Below are 14,931 nucleotides of genomic sequence, written 5' to 3'. Positions count from 1 at the left end.
TAGCAAACCTGAAGACTGGAAGAAGTGTAAAATTCAGCGGAGGAGGACAAAAGGTTTACTTTGGAAGGTGCAAATAGAATACAACAGTAAGCTTGCAGAAAACATAAAAACTGCTTGCAAAAGCTTCTGTAAGTTTGTGAAGAGAAAAAGACTAGTGAAGACAAACATAGATCCCTTACAGTTAGAATTAGGTGAATTCATAATGGACAACAAAGAGATGGCAGACCAGTTGAATGAATACTTTGGATCGGTCTTCACTAAGGACGACACAAATAATCTTCTGGAAATGCAAGGGGTCAGAGGTCAAGAATTAAAGAGGAACTGAAGAAAATCCTTATTAGTCAGGAAATGGCACTGGGGAAATTGATGGGATTAAAACCCAGGGCCTGATGCTCTGCATCGTAGAGTAATCAATAAATAGTGGATGCATTCTTAATAATTTTCCAGCACTCTATAGGCTCTGGAATAGACTGGAGGAGAGCTAATGTAACCCACTTTTTGAAATAGATGGGAGATAGAAAACAGAAAATTATAGGCTGGTTTGACTGACATCGATGTGGGGAAAATGCTGGAGTCAATTATTAAGGATGTCATAACTGAGCGTTTGGGAAGTGGTGACAGTATTGGCTTCATTAGTCAGCATGGCTTCATTAATGCAGAAGATTCACAAGTATTCTGGAATATTTTGAGAATGTGACCAGTCGAGTGAACAAGGGTAAATCAGTGGATATTGTGTATATGAACTTTCAAAAGGCTTTTGACCGGGTCCCACAGAAGAGAACCTATGGTATCAGAGGTAATGTATTGACATGGATAGGGAACTGGTTGGCAAATAAGAAGTAGAGAGTTGGAATGAACAGGTCCTTTTCAGACTGGCAGGCAGTGAGGAATGGGATGCCACAGGGTTCAGTGCTGGGACCCCAGCTGTTCATACTATACATTAATGATTTGGATGAAGGAATTGAATGCCATTTCTCCAAAATTGCAGGTGATACTATGTTGTGTGGCAGTGTGTGCTGTGAGGAGGATGCTAAGTGGCTGCCGGCTGACTTGGACAGGCTGACTGAGTGGTTAAATACTTGGCATATGCAAAATAATGTGGATAAATGAGCGGTTATCCACTTTGCTGGCAAAAACAGGAAGGCAGATTATTATTTGAACAGTGGACATTTAGGGAAAGATGAGGTGCAACGAGACCTGGGTGTCATGGTGAAACAGTCGCTGAAGGTCGGTATACAGGTACAGCAGGCAGGGAGCAAAGTTAATAGCATGCTCTCTTCATAGTGAGAGGATTTGAGTATTGGAATAAGGATGTCTTGTTGCAGTTGGTGAGGCCACAATCAAGAGTAGGGTGTTGGAAAAGCACAGCAGGTCTGGCAGCATCCAAGGAGCGAGAGAATCGATGTTTTGGGCAAAAGCCCTTCATCAGGAATTAGGCTTGTGAGCCCAGGGGGTGGAAAGTTAAATGAGAGGGGTTGGGGCTGGGAGAAAGCTAGCTGAGAGTGCGATAGGTAGATGAATGTGGGGATATTGGTGATAGGTCAGACAGGAGGGTGGAGCAGATAGATGGAAAGAAAGATGGGCAGGTAGGACAGTTAGCTGAAGGGCTCTTGCCCAGAAGGTCGATTCTCCTGCTCCTTGGATGCTTCCTGACCTGCTGTGCTTTTCTAGCACCCTACTCTCAATTGTGGCCTCACCAAGGCCCTATATAACTACAACAAGACATCCTTATTCCGATACTCAAATCCTCTCACTATGAAGGAGAGCATGCTATTAACTTTGCTCCCCACCTGCTGTACCTGTATACCGACGATCACCATGATACCCAGGTCTCATTGCACCTCACCTTTTCCTAAACGTCAACCATTCAGATAATAATCTGCTTTTCTGTTTTTGTCATCAAAGTGGATAACCTCTTGTTTATCCACATCATAACACATCTGCCAAGTACTTAACCATTCAGTCAGCCTGTCCAAGTCAGCCTACAGCCACTTGCATTCTCCTCACAGCACACACTGCCATCAGCTTAATGTCACCTGCAATTTTGGAGAAATGGCCTTCAATTCCTTCATCCAAATCATGATGGCTGTGCCAAGTTAGAAGGTTGGAACTGGGATAAGGAGGGAGGGAGACGAAATGAGGAAACTGTTGAAATCCACATTGATTTCCTGGAGTTGAAGTGTTCTGAAGCGGAAGATGAGGCGTTCTTCCTCCAGGCGTCGGGTGGTGAGGGTGTGGCGATGGAGGTGGCCCAGGACCTGCATGTCCTCGGCAGAGTGGGAGGGGGAGTTGAAGTGTTCAGCCATGGGGCGGTGGGGTTGGATGGTGTGGGTGTACTGGAGATGTTATCTGAAGCTCTCTGCAAGTAGGCATCCTGTCTCTCCAATGTAGCGGAGACCGCATCGGGAGCAATGGATACAGTAAAGGACATATGTGGAAGTGTAGGTAAAACTCTGATGGATGTGGAAGGCTCCTTTGGGGCCTAGGACGGAGGTGAGGGGGGACAGGTGGTCAGAGGTTTTGCAATTCCTGCGCTGGCAGGAAAAGGTGCCAGGAGGGGAGGAGCAACTGGGTTGCTGGGGGGCGTTGACCTGACAAGAGAGTTTCGGAGGGAATGGTCTTTATGGAAAGTGGATAGGGGACAGGAGGGAAATATAGCTCTGGTGGTGGGGTTGATTTGTAGGTTTAAACAAAACCCTCGCTGTCAGAAGTGGGACCCCCACATTATCCCAGTTCCAACCTTCCAAAATGGCACTGCCCTCATGACCTGTCCTACCTGCCCATCTTCCTTCCCATCTATCCGCTCCACCCTCCTGTCTGTCCTATCACCAATACCCCCACCTCTGTCTACTTATTGCACTCTCAGCTACCTTCCACCCCCAGCCCAAACCCCCTCTCATTTATCTCTCCAAGCCCTCAGCTCACAAGCCTCATTCCTGATGAAGGGCTCTTGCCTGAAACATCGATTCTCCTGTTCCTTGAATGCTGCCTGACCTGCTGTGCTTTTCCAGCATCTCACTCTCGACTGTGGCCTCACCAAGGCCCTGTATAACTGCAGCAAGACATCCTTAATCCGATACTTAAATCCTCTCACTATGAAGGAGAGTATGCTATTAACTTTGCTCCCCGCCTGCTACATCTGCATGCCGACTTTCTAATCTGAAGCCCATCGAACGTACACTAATCCATCCTCATCCATTTGCCTATCCAAAGACCATTTAAATGTCCTAAAGTTGGTGAGTTTACTACTGTTGCAGGCAATGCGTTCCATACCCCTACTACTCTGAGTAAAGAAACTACCTCTGACATCTGTCCTATATCTATTAACCCTCAATTTGAAGATATGCCCCCCCTCATACAAACCATCACCATCCTGGGAAAAAGTTTCTCACTGTCCACCCGATCCAACCCTCTTATTATCTTATATGTCTCAATTAAGTCACCTCTCAAAGTTCTTCTCTCTAACAAAAACAGCCACAAGTACCTCAATCTCTCCTCATAAGACTTTCCCTCCATACCAGGGAACATTCTAGTAAATCTCCTCTGAACCCTTTCCAAAGCTTCCAAATCCTTCTTATAATGCAGCGACTAGAACTGCATGTAATACCTCAAGTGGGGACACAGCAGAATTTTGTACAGCTGCAGCAATTCCTCATGGTTCCGAAACTCGATCTCTCTACTCATAAAAGCTAACGCATCATATGTCTTCTTAATAGCCCTATCAACCTGGGTAGTAACTTTGAGAGATCTATGTGCATGGACAGAGAGATCCCTCTGTTCATCTGCACTACCATGAACCTTACCATTTTTTAAGTACTCTGCATTCCTGTTGCTCCTTCCAAAGTGAATCACCACACACTTTTCTGTATTAAACTCCATTTGCCACCTATCTGCCCAGCTCTGCAGCTTATCTACATCCCTCTGTAAACTATAACATCCTTCTGCACTACCCACAACAGTACTGACCTTAGAGTCATCTGCAAGTTTACTAACCCATCCAGGTCATTTATAAAAATGACAAACAGAAGTGGACCCAAAACAGATCCTTGCGGTACACCACTAGTATGTGAACTCCAGATGGACATTTCCCATCAACCACCACCCTCTGTCTTCTTTCAACAAGCCAATTTCTGATCCAAACTGTTAAATCACACTCAATCCCATGCATCCATATTTTGTAGCCTACCATGGGGAACCTTATCAAACACCTTACTGAAATCCATATACACCACATCAACAGCTTTACCCCCATCCACTTGTTTGGTCACCTTCTCAAAGAACTCATAAGGTTTGTGAGGCATGACCTACCCTTCAAAAAGCCGTGCTGACTATCCCTAATTGACTTATTACTATCAAGATGTTTATAAATCCTATGTCTTATAATCTTTGCCAACACTTTACCCACAATCGAAGTAAAGCTCACTGAATTATAATTTCCAGAGTTGTCTCTACGCTCCTTCTTGAACAAGGGAACAACATTTACTCTCCTCCAGCCTTCTGGTACTATTCCTGTAGACAATGACGACATAAAGATCAAAGCCAAAGGCTCAGCAATCTCCTCCCTAGCTTCCCAGAGAACCCTAGGATAAATCCCATCCAGCTCAGGAGGCTTATCTATGTTCACGCTTTCCAAAATTTCTAACTCATCCTCCTTGTGAACCTCAATCCCATTTAGTCCAGTAGTCTGTTTCCCAGTATTCTCCTTGAAAACATAATCTTTTTCCGGTATGAATCCTGATGGAAACTATTTGTTTAGCGCTTCCCCTATCTCCAATGCTCAACTTCCCACTACTATTCTTGATTTGCCCTAATTTTACTCTCACCATTCTTTTATCCCTTATATATCCATAGAAAGCTTTAGGGTTTTCCTGATCCAATCCACCAACAAACTCTTATGTCCCCTCCTCGCTCACCTTCGCTCTCAATCACCCTAACTGAGCCTTCACATTTCATGCTAACATAAGACATTTTCTTCTTCTTGACAAGAACTTCCTTAGTAAACCATGGCTCCTGCTTTCAACAACTTCCTTCCTGTCTGACAGGTGCATACTTATCAAGGACACGTAGTAGTAGTTCCTTGAATAAGCTCCACATTTCTATTGTGCCCATCCCCTGCATTTTCCTTCCTCAACCTATGCATCCTAAATCTTTTCTAATTGCATCATAATTGCCTTTCCTCCAGCTGTAGCTCTTGCCCTCCGAAGTATATCTATCCCTTTCCATCGCTAAAGTAAACATAACTGAATTGTGGTCACTATCACCAACCTCCAAACCTAACACCTGGCTGGGTTCATTACTCCATACCGAATCTAATATAGCCCTTGCCCCTTGTTGGCCTGTCTACATATTGTGTCAGAGAGCTCTCCTGCACACAATGGACAAAAAACTGACCCATCTAAAGTACTCAAACTATAGTATTCCCAGTCGATATTTGGGAAGTTGAAGTCCCCCTAACAACTACCTTGTCATTCTCACTCCTATGGAGAATCATCTTTGCTATCCTTTCCTCTACATCTCTGGAACTATTCAGAGGCCTATAGATAACTCCCAACAGGGTGACCTCTCATTTCCTGTTTCTAATCCCAGCCCATACTACTTCAGTAGATGAGTCCTCAAATGTCCTTTCTGTCACTGTAATACTGTCTTTGACTAACAATGCCACATCCCCACCTTTTTTACCATCTTCTCTATTCTTACTGAAACATGTAAATCCCTGAACCTGCAACAACCAGTCCTTTCCCTGTTCTACCCATGTCTTTGAAATAGCCACAACATTGAAATCCCAGGTACAAACCCATGCTGCAAATTCACCCATCTTATTCTGGATGCTCCTGGTGTTGAAATAGATATGCTTCCAACCAACATTTTGGTTGCCGGTGCCCTCTTGCAACCCGGAAACCTTATTTTGGACCTCCCTACTCTCAAACTCCTCTGTGCTCAACTACAATTCAAGGATTGTGTCTGCTTTCTGAGTTTTCTGAGACTGTCTATTTTTCTTTGTCAACCTTTTCCACCCAATGTGAACTTCATCCCCGTTCTATATATGAAGTTTTACAACAATTGAATATTGAAATAATACATTAACTAACGTTAATTAGTCACTGACAGAATGCACCAAAATGGAGATTGTTAGAAATATAATCTAAGGGCCTTTTTGATTCTGATTGGAAAAGTCAAAGAGGACAGCTGGTGATTTTAGATTTGAGGGGAAATATAGGATTTACACAATGCAGAGAGGTAAATCAAAGAACTGTGGGTGTCAGAGATCTGAAACCAACAAAGAAAGAAACACCTGCCAGGCATGCTGAGTTTCTCCAGGACATTCTGACATTGAAGAGAGAGTCTGTTTACCATCCAGATCAACAGAATCAATTGAAGCATTTTCAGTCTGCAAGATCTAAAGGAAGTAAAATTTTTAATTTATTTCAACATCCAAAGGGAATGAAAATAATGCATGTGTTTGAAACTTGTAAACTACACCGTGTCAGCAATATAGATGAACAAATAACGATCTGCAAAAAGGAAATATAATGGAGTGTGCTTTGTATGGTGTGTGTAAAATGCACAAAACGCTATCATCTTGCATTGGAACCTGGCCATGTTCCTGCATGTGTTTTGGATAAATGGTACCCTGATAATGCATTAAGTTTTTTAAAACCAAAAGGATTTATCAGTTTTCAAACATTCAAAAGCATGTTCATTCCTCATACAGTCATACAGTAGGAGAGAGGTTGAAGGCACCAGTCAGTCTGGCTTTTGCTTGAACTTATGTTAAGTGGCTTATTTCAGAGATGATCAGTAATTTATAACTGAGCAGAATTATTTATTTGCATGGCACTAATATTCAAAATAACAGGTTTTTATTAGATTTAGAAAATGAAGGTGTTTGGGTATTTTTGGTATCATACTTTATCATTTTCACCCCTTGTCTCCCTGTTATCTTTGTATCCGCATTACAATATGTAGTAAAATCAGTAAAGTGAATAACATCAAGCATTGATCAATACTTCTGTACACCTGGTGAGATAGTGTGCAAGGAAATAACCTTGAAGGCAAATGGGAGTTTCTCTCTCTATGGCTTTTCTTCCTAACATACAAGTAGATGATTGGTCTCTGATTATTGAAAACTACCTTAAGGTTAGAAAATGCTATGCATGAAACTGAACCTGTTGTCAAGGTCGCTTATTATGAGTCCATGTGCACACGCATCAACATTTTTGTAACCTTAAGCCAGGAGTGACAATTAGCAATTGTACCATCTGACTCCTTCTCACTAATATTTTAACGAAGACATGAGTCAATTTGGGTTAATTTAAAGTAGAGGAAAGGAATTTGATAAATGTACATTAGACGTTGAAATAATAACATGGTTGCCAATAATTTCCAAGTCCTTATTTCATCTTCCTTTTTATCCTTCTGGGGCTCCATACTGCTCTCCTTGTGCTTCTAAAAATGTCGATTTGCAGAAGTCCATCATTTATGAAGGAAAGTTTGTCCTTTTTTTTCTGTACTAATTCTGACTTTTACGGGGCTGCATTGAATAAAAGTGACATAAAGCTCACCATTCTGCTGAGGAACCAATGACACCCCCGTTGTAGTGTGGTATCTAATCAGGACCAACCAGGCCTGGACCATTTAGACAGCTTATTGACATCACAATATGTGATATTGCAGTATAAAGATACCTGCTTCACCTTCAGTCACACTCTCTGTGTCATGGAGTCACCGTAACATGTTCAGTTAGTCTGCAATGTGTGCATTAAATAGAATAACATCAATAAACACAAACTCAGTCTACATGTGTATGTCTCTGATATTGTAATCATTTAAATAGTTAGTGTTGTTAATAAACTTCATGACAGCAACAAGAATCTGACTGCAAGACTGATCATGTAAAAAAAACCACAGTGTGCATCAAGCCACACGTAGCTTCTTTTTGGGAAGGCCTACCAAATTGAATGCAAATTGGGCACTTAAGTAAATGGAGATGGGTCAGGATCTAGGAAACAAAGGGCTGAAGTCCAGCTTGTGGTGAACTGCTGGACAGTCAAAGGCTGGCATCTATTTATTGCACTCAGCTTTGCCCACTGGGGAGGTGGCATCTACAGCCAGTGCAATACCTACCCAAAGCCTTAGATCATCAAGTGACCAGGGCGACAGGTGAGTGACGGTAGGAGGGCTCTGTGGAGTGAGGGTCATGGTGTAGGAAAGGAATTTGGACTCAAAGTTTGGAGAATGTCTCTTGGTGGGGACCACATTCCAACCCTCTCAAGGCATGGTTCCTTTATTAGGCACGGAGTGCATTTGAACAAGGGCCTTTTTAAAAGAGCAGCCATGGATTTCGTTGTCACAGAGACAGGAATGCAGTGGGGTGCTCAACAGACTCAACTATTCCTTAGTAGGGGGAGGTGATGGCTGAGTGGTATTACTGTTAGACTGAAGGTTCTGGGGACCTGGAATCAAATAGTACCACGGCAGATGTTAGAATTTGAATTCAATAAAAATCTGAAATCAAAAGTCTAATGATGACCATGGAATTACTACTGATTGTCAAGAAAAGCCCATTTGGTTCTCTAATGCCCTTTAGGGAAGGTAACTGCCATCTTACCTGGTCAGTCCTATTCTTTAAAAAGCTCCTTGTTCAAATGCACTCTAGACACACAGCAAGGTAGTTGACTGTTAACTGCCCTCTGGACAATTAGGGACAGCTGATAAATGCTGGCCTAGCCAATGACTCCCACACCCTCTGAATGAATAAAAAAATTAAATCCCATCTTGCTAGCAACGGACTGTGGATGAAGAGATATATTTCAAATTTGTACTGGAATTATAGACAGTGTTGGATACAGCTATAAATTTGTGACCAACTATCAGCTTCCTATCTTCCTATCTTTAGTTGAGAAGTTTGTAGATATTGCCAGTGACTCCCCTGCTGCATCTGTGATATTTGTGATAGTGAATAACAACAACAACGTATACTCAGATATGCCTTTGTAAAGACCACATCTTTTCATTTATTTTATTTTGGACTATGAACCAAAAAAAGGAAGCTACTGCTTTAAACCGAGGAGACTGTACAAAAAGATGTCTCCAATTTTGAAAATCACATTTACCTTATGCACGTTATGAGTTGTATGCAATATTGCACTTTTCCTAGAAAAGCAAACACAGACACCGTAGAAACAGTGGGTTCTAACCTAAAGGAAAACTACTTGAAACAACATTCTGATTGACTCTTGACCAGGTGATCATGGTTTGTGTATAGTGAGTGCAGCAGAAAACATCTTATTCTGCAAAAAAAAGCATTAAAAAATCCAGCAAGCAGTAAATGCAGTAGATTGGATTGTGAGAAGTGCAGGTCAAGTGCTGCTTCCCCTGCAACTGCTGAAAGTATGACAGCTGCCCATTTCCCTCCTCCCTCCTCAGTATCCAAGAGCTCAAACATACCTTCCAGGTGAAGCAGCATTTCACCTGTTCTTCTCACAATCTAGTCTACTGCATTCACTGCTCACAATGTGGCTTACTCCATATTAGGGAAACAAAGCATAGACTGGGCGCCTGCTTCACAGAACATCTATGTTCTGCCTGTAAAAAAGATTCAGAGCTTCCAATTGCCTACCACTTTAACACACCATCCTGTTCCCTGGCCAACATCTCTGTCTCAAGCTTTCTGCAGTGCTCCAGCAAAGCTCAGTGCAAGCTGGAAGAACAGCACCTCATTTTCCACTTGGGGACCCTGCAGCCCTCCAGACTCAATATCAAATTCAATAATTTTAGTCTGCTGTTACACACTAACTATCGTTAGCCACTAACAATCTTGATTAACACCTCCCAGCCAGATTGTTATCAACTCCTTTGTCAGCCCAGCTGTTCTTTTCTCTCTTTGGTCTCTATCCCTACCTATCATTTACTCCTCAACCCCGTCCCCCACCCTATCTTTTGCATATAAATTGACACTTTTTTAGATACCATCAGTTCTGAGGAAGGGTCACTGGACTGGAAACGTTAACTCTAATTCTTCACAGATGCCACCAGACCTGTTGAGCTTTTCCAGCAGCTTCTGTTTTTGTTTCTGATTCACAGCATCCGCCTTTCTTTTGGTTTTTTCTTCTTCTCTGTCTGGGCTCAATCTTCTCCTGTTTGCTCCCTCCTTCTCCACTGCCCTACGAACTCCCTGCCATTAGCATTTTTACTACTCTGCTTTCTCTCCACAGATGCTGCCAGATCTGCTGACTTTCTCCAGCAATTTCTGTTTTTGTTTCAGATCTTCATCATATGCAGTTTTTTGTTTTATCCACCACTCTTTTTCAATTGTGTGCTCCTGGTGGCTAACAGAATGTAGATGTGATCTATATTGGGGGAACATGGTGTTCAAGAGTAATTGTTTTAAGACTGTGCTTATTGACACTAAGGAACAAGTGCATTAGCACCAATATCATTCATAAATATGGTAGCAGATATTCATAAAAATCAATAATATAAATGTAATGAAACAGTATATTCATGTGACAGAAATAAAAAAAGTAAACAAAACAGAATATCTATTTTAATTTTGAAAGATCAGCTTAATATTATGCACATGTAAAATTGGGAATCTTCATCAGAGTTGGAGTCAGCAACTAGATCTTAGTTTTAATGGGAATTAGCACATTCGAGGTGAGGGCTGTGATTAAGCAGGTTTATAGCTACACAAATGTTAAATTGCAAAAAAAGGGCTAAAGGCTTGAATATACGGTTTTGTAAGTTGCTTGTGAATTGAAATGGTCTTTTCCCAAGAAAGGACACGAAATGAAGTAAATCTGGGAGGGGAAGGTTGACGCTGGTGGAGAGGGAGACAAAGAAGTGATTGGGGTGAGATGTCCATCATTAGGAGGGTGGAAATAGCAAGCCGTGTGAGTTGGACAGGTGAAGGAGAAATCTGAGGAAATGGACTGATGAGTTTAAATGGAATGAGATATTACAGGAAGCTAAGATGAGAAAGGATTTACAATGAGTGTTGGAAATGCAAATCTTAAATAAAAGTCAAGAAAGATGGAAATCTGAGATGCTTAACTGAGTAAAGTTAGAGAAATTAAAGGGACAAACCAAGGTCTGGTTTGGTAATAAAAGTCCACCTATTACACATGGCAGTCTGAACGATGTAAGTGCTACCAGCCAAGGGGTAATGGAGTCTTTGTTTATGTACAGCATGTCATCAGTCCTCAGTTAGATTTCTGTCAGGGCCATCATATCAATGCAATTGTCTATAATAAGATCCTGGATGCAAAGGCCTCAGTGCAGAGTTTATTGCATTCTCACTTGAAGGGAAGATTTTGATGGGAAGGAGATTGGCAACAATAACTCCCAGAAGGCATATTGGGCAGGGAGATCAATGAGAGAATAGAATCAGGTAGTTAAAGGCGCTTCTTTTTTGCAGAGGGCACCAACTGTCTCGATGGGCCTAAAGAGGTTGCTATGAGAAGTAGAGAGGAAACTCCATTTCCACAAATCATCTCCCTCTTGTCTGCATTTAGGACTGTCTTGTCCATCAAGAGTTGAATAATTGAAATGTAAGTGAAGGTCTAGATTCAGAGTATTAGGTTAGAGTGACTAAGGAAGAAGCATTACATAAGGATGCGTGACTGTTAATGATGGATTGATAAATGTAGAGGTGATGTGGTGCAGAAAACAATGAGGGCTAAATGCTGCTGGAAGTTGAATGGTAGTGATGAAATCAAAAATGTTTAGCAACATGTAATAAAGGGATGAAGGACTCAACCCACCAGATACTGATGAATCAATACATATTCACTTTTCCTGAATCATTTAGGTCTTCAATCATTTCTTAGATGACATACAAGACCTGAGCATAATTCTCCATCTGCTCGGCCGCCTCTTTGTACGTCTTTATGGTGCAGGTTTTCTCCTATTGTTGGGGATAGGTATTTCTTTCCTGGACCTGACTGCATCAATTCCTCTGATGCCTCATGGAATCTGGATTAAGTCTGGGTGCTTCACTGCTCTAGGAGCATCATTCATCATGAACACTTCCAATTTCCATTTTTAAATAGTTTATTTTATAGATTCATACAGCACAGAAACAGGCTCTTCAGTCCTACCAGTCCATGCCAACCATAATTCCAAATTAAACTAGTCTCACCTGCCTGCACTTGGCCTATATCCCTCCAAACATTTTTTATTCATGTACTTATCCAAATCTCTGTTAACTGCTGTAACTGTACCCACATCCACCACTACCTCAGGAAGTTCATTCCACACACGAAACACCCCGGTGTAAAAATGTTGGCCCTCATGTCTTATTTAAAATCTTTTTCTTCTCACCTTAAAAATATGCTCCCTCATTTTGAAATCCCCCACTGACACATTTCACTTAAAATCTGGTGATGGAAGGGCTTGGTGGAATTCTGCCTATTACAACTTTAACAAACCTCACAATGAATGCCAGAGAGCCCAGAAGCAGCTGAAGAAATGCCGACTTATTTCTCTTTCAGCGGGAATTCAAGTTAGTAGTTTGGTTTAAACCCAAAAAGGTTGGTTCTGTTGGCGTATCTGGGTGCTACTCCAATTTGCTCATCAGAAAAGCATGGGTAACATGGATATACCCATTCCAATTATTTTAATTATCTTCTTTCAATCATTTCATACGGTTTGTGTAGCTGTAAATGGCCAAACGTTTCACTCTGCTGGTGCAGCATGCCTACAAAATATTTGTATGCCAATATTTATATTCTTTACCTTTTGTATCAAAATGGGCTGGGCCATTTCCTGTGAGTGAGGCTTTTATACTTTATTTACTGAGATAGAAGAACAGAATCCTGTGCCATGAGGTGCCATAGAGAAAAATAGCCTTATCACAAATGATTCTTGACACTAAATAAGCATGTGAAATAGGAGCAAAAGTAGACCATCTGGCCCTTCAAGTCTGTTTCACCATTCATTAGGATTAAGTCTGATCAAATTCCTATCTACCCCACTAACGCTTAATTCCCTTACCTAACAATAATCTATTCATAGTGTATAGCCTTAAATATTTTCAATGCTGCACCTCCACTGCTATCTAAGTCAGAGGGTTTCAAAGTCACATAAGCTTTGAGAGCAAAAAGAATTCTCCTCATCTCCGTCCTGCAAAAGTGACCCTCTGTTTTAAATCATGGCTCTTAGTTTGACTGACCCACCAGAGGAAACATCCTTTCCATGTTCAAATATAAAATTGGGACAACAGCATAAGGAGAAGACTATCCCACCACAAACTGAAACTTAAGTATGAAGCAAGAACCAGTATAAGGAAACATGTTTAACCTTATCAACCTTAGCAATGTGTGAAAAGTGACTGTGCACCTATTGATGGAAAAAACATAAACAGCACAGGAACAGGCCCTTCAGCCCACCATGTCTGTATCGAAAAGGGTTGGATTCATCTGGATCTCAGGGTTCAAAAGTCACTGAGTTCAAAGGTCAATTTGACCTTGGGTTTAAACTTAATCCTCATTGAATAAGAATTCAAAAATGTAGCAGAAAGTGTCGGAGCCCATGTTTCACTTTTCATAAACTTTCCTATAAGCATCATGAGCTCAGCAAGCAACTTTCCATTGTCAGTACTGTAGTTGGAGCCTGTCTGTATAGAGACTTGATAACATATCATTGATTTTACCTACATGTGATTATTCACAACAATTAATGTAAAATTATTGCTTATCGTCTTGATTAATGTGCTGATTGTGTGCTGCACAATCTCACTCTCATTTATTCACAAACACTCACTCTCAAAAGTAACCAACCTGTACTCACTACACTGTGAGTGCATATTTGATAACTTTAACATACATTTTACTCAGTAAAAATTTAACTGCCTCATATGCATTTATTGCTATGGATTCCAGTACACTAGCAATTACTTCTCCTGTAAAATCTAATGGTAGCAATGGAACAAGCAACAGCTGGTAATATATCTACTCCATTTCTTGACAGATTCCATGTGAGGGCATTTATGTGAAGGATTTTTTTTCTTCTCTCTGGACTCTCTAGTTATCCTGGGATTTACCTGCAACAGCAGATCTCTTAATAACAGTTTGGCAAGCACACTGCTAATTCCAGAACGGTTAATCGCCGCGGAACAGGGAATTGTAGCAGTGCTGAATCTCCATAGCAACAAAACAAGGAAACTTTGGCCAGGGGATCCATGACAACATCTCATCCTTTTAACAATATTGAAAAACAAAGAAAGATGATTTAAGCTTCTTGCGCAGCTACATCTTATAAAGTTTGTTCTTTATAAAAATATTGCAACAGTGAATAATATTTCATTCAAGTGAAAAATGCCTGTTTGAGCAGGGACATTTATAAGATGTGCCACCAGTAAACTGTTGATTATTTTTTAACTGAACTCACTTAAATGATTATTAAAGGGCAGGAGAAATATCCAACTAACTTAGACAAGTCTACCATCTTAGGATATTTAAAATCTTTTTATATTCAATGTTTTAGATCAGATTTTTACTTTTTTTTATTGCAGCCAAAGGTCATTAAATGATTAAGTTCTAATCCTCTTTTGAAGGACAGAATATAACTTTACATTCCAAAAGTTGGAAGCATATACCTTACTGGCAGGTTATTTATAACGATGTGTGACAAATCAATTCTAACAAAGCAGAGCTATGAATGGACACTTGGGACAGTGTTGCAATTGCATGATCTGTGCAAAGGAAATAAATTACGTTCCTTTGGGTACAAGCAGGGACAACTTGAGCAAAAGTAAGTAATGAGAGCTGGACGTTAGACAACACGTGACACAAATTTCCACAAACTGTAAGCACTCTATCAAACAGGGTTAATAGGAAAAGGAGAAAAATGATCCAGAACTAAAAGATGACTGAAACACAGCCATTTGGTGGGAAAGTCATAAAGCGGCTTAAGTTCCTTGGGGTTCAGCTA

The sequence above is a fragment of the Hemiscyllium ocellatum genome, chromosome 16, assembly GCF_020745735.1.
Source record: "Hemiscyllium ocellatum isolate sHemOce1 chromosome 16, sHemOce1.pat.X.cur, whole genome shotgun sequence".
Lineage (NCBI taxonomy): Eukaryota > Metazoa > Chordata > Chondrichthyes > Orectolobiformes > Hemiscylliidae > Hemiscyllium > Hemiscyllium ocellatum.
The sequence above is the reverse complement of the archived record's forward strand: the minus strand, read 5'-3'. Positions refer to the sequence as shown.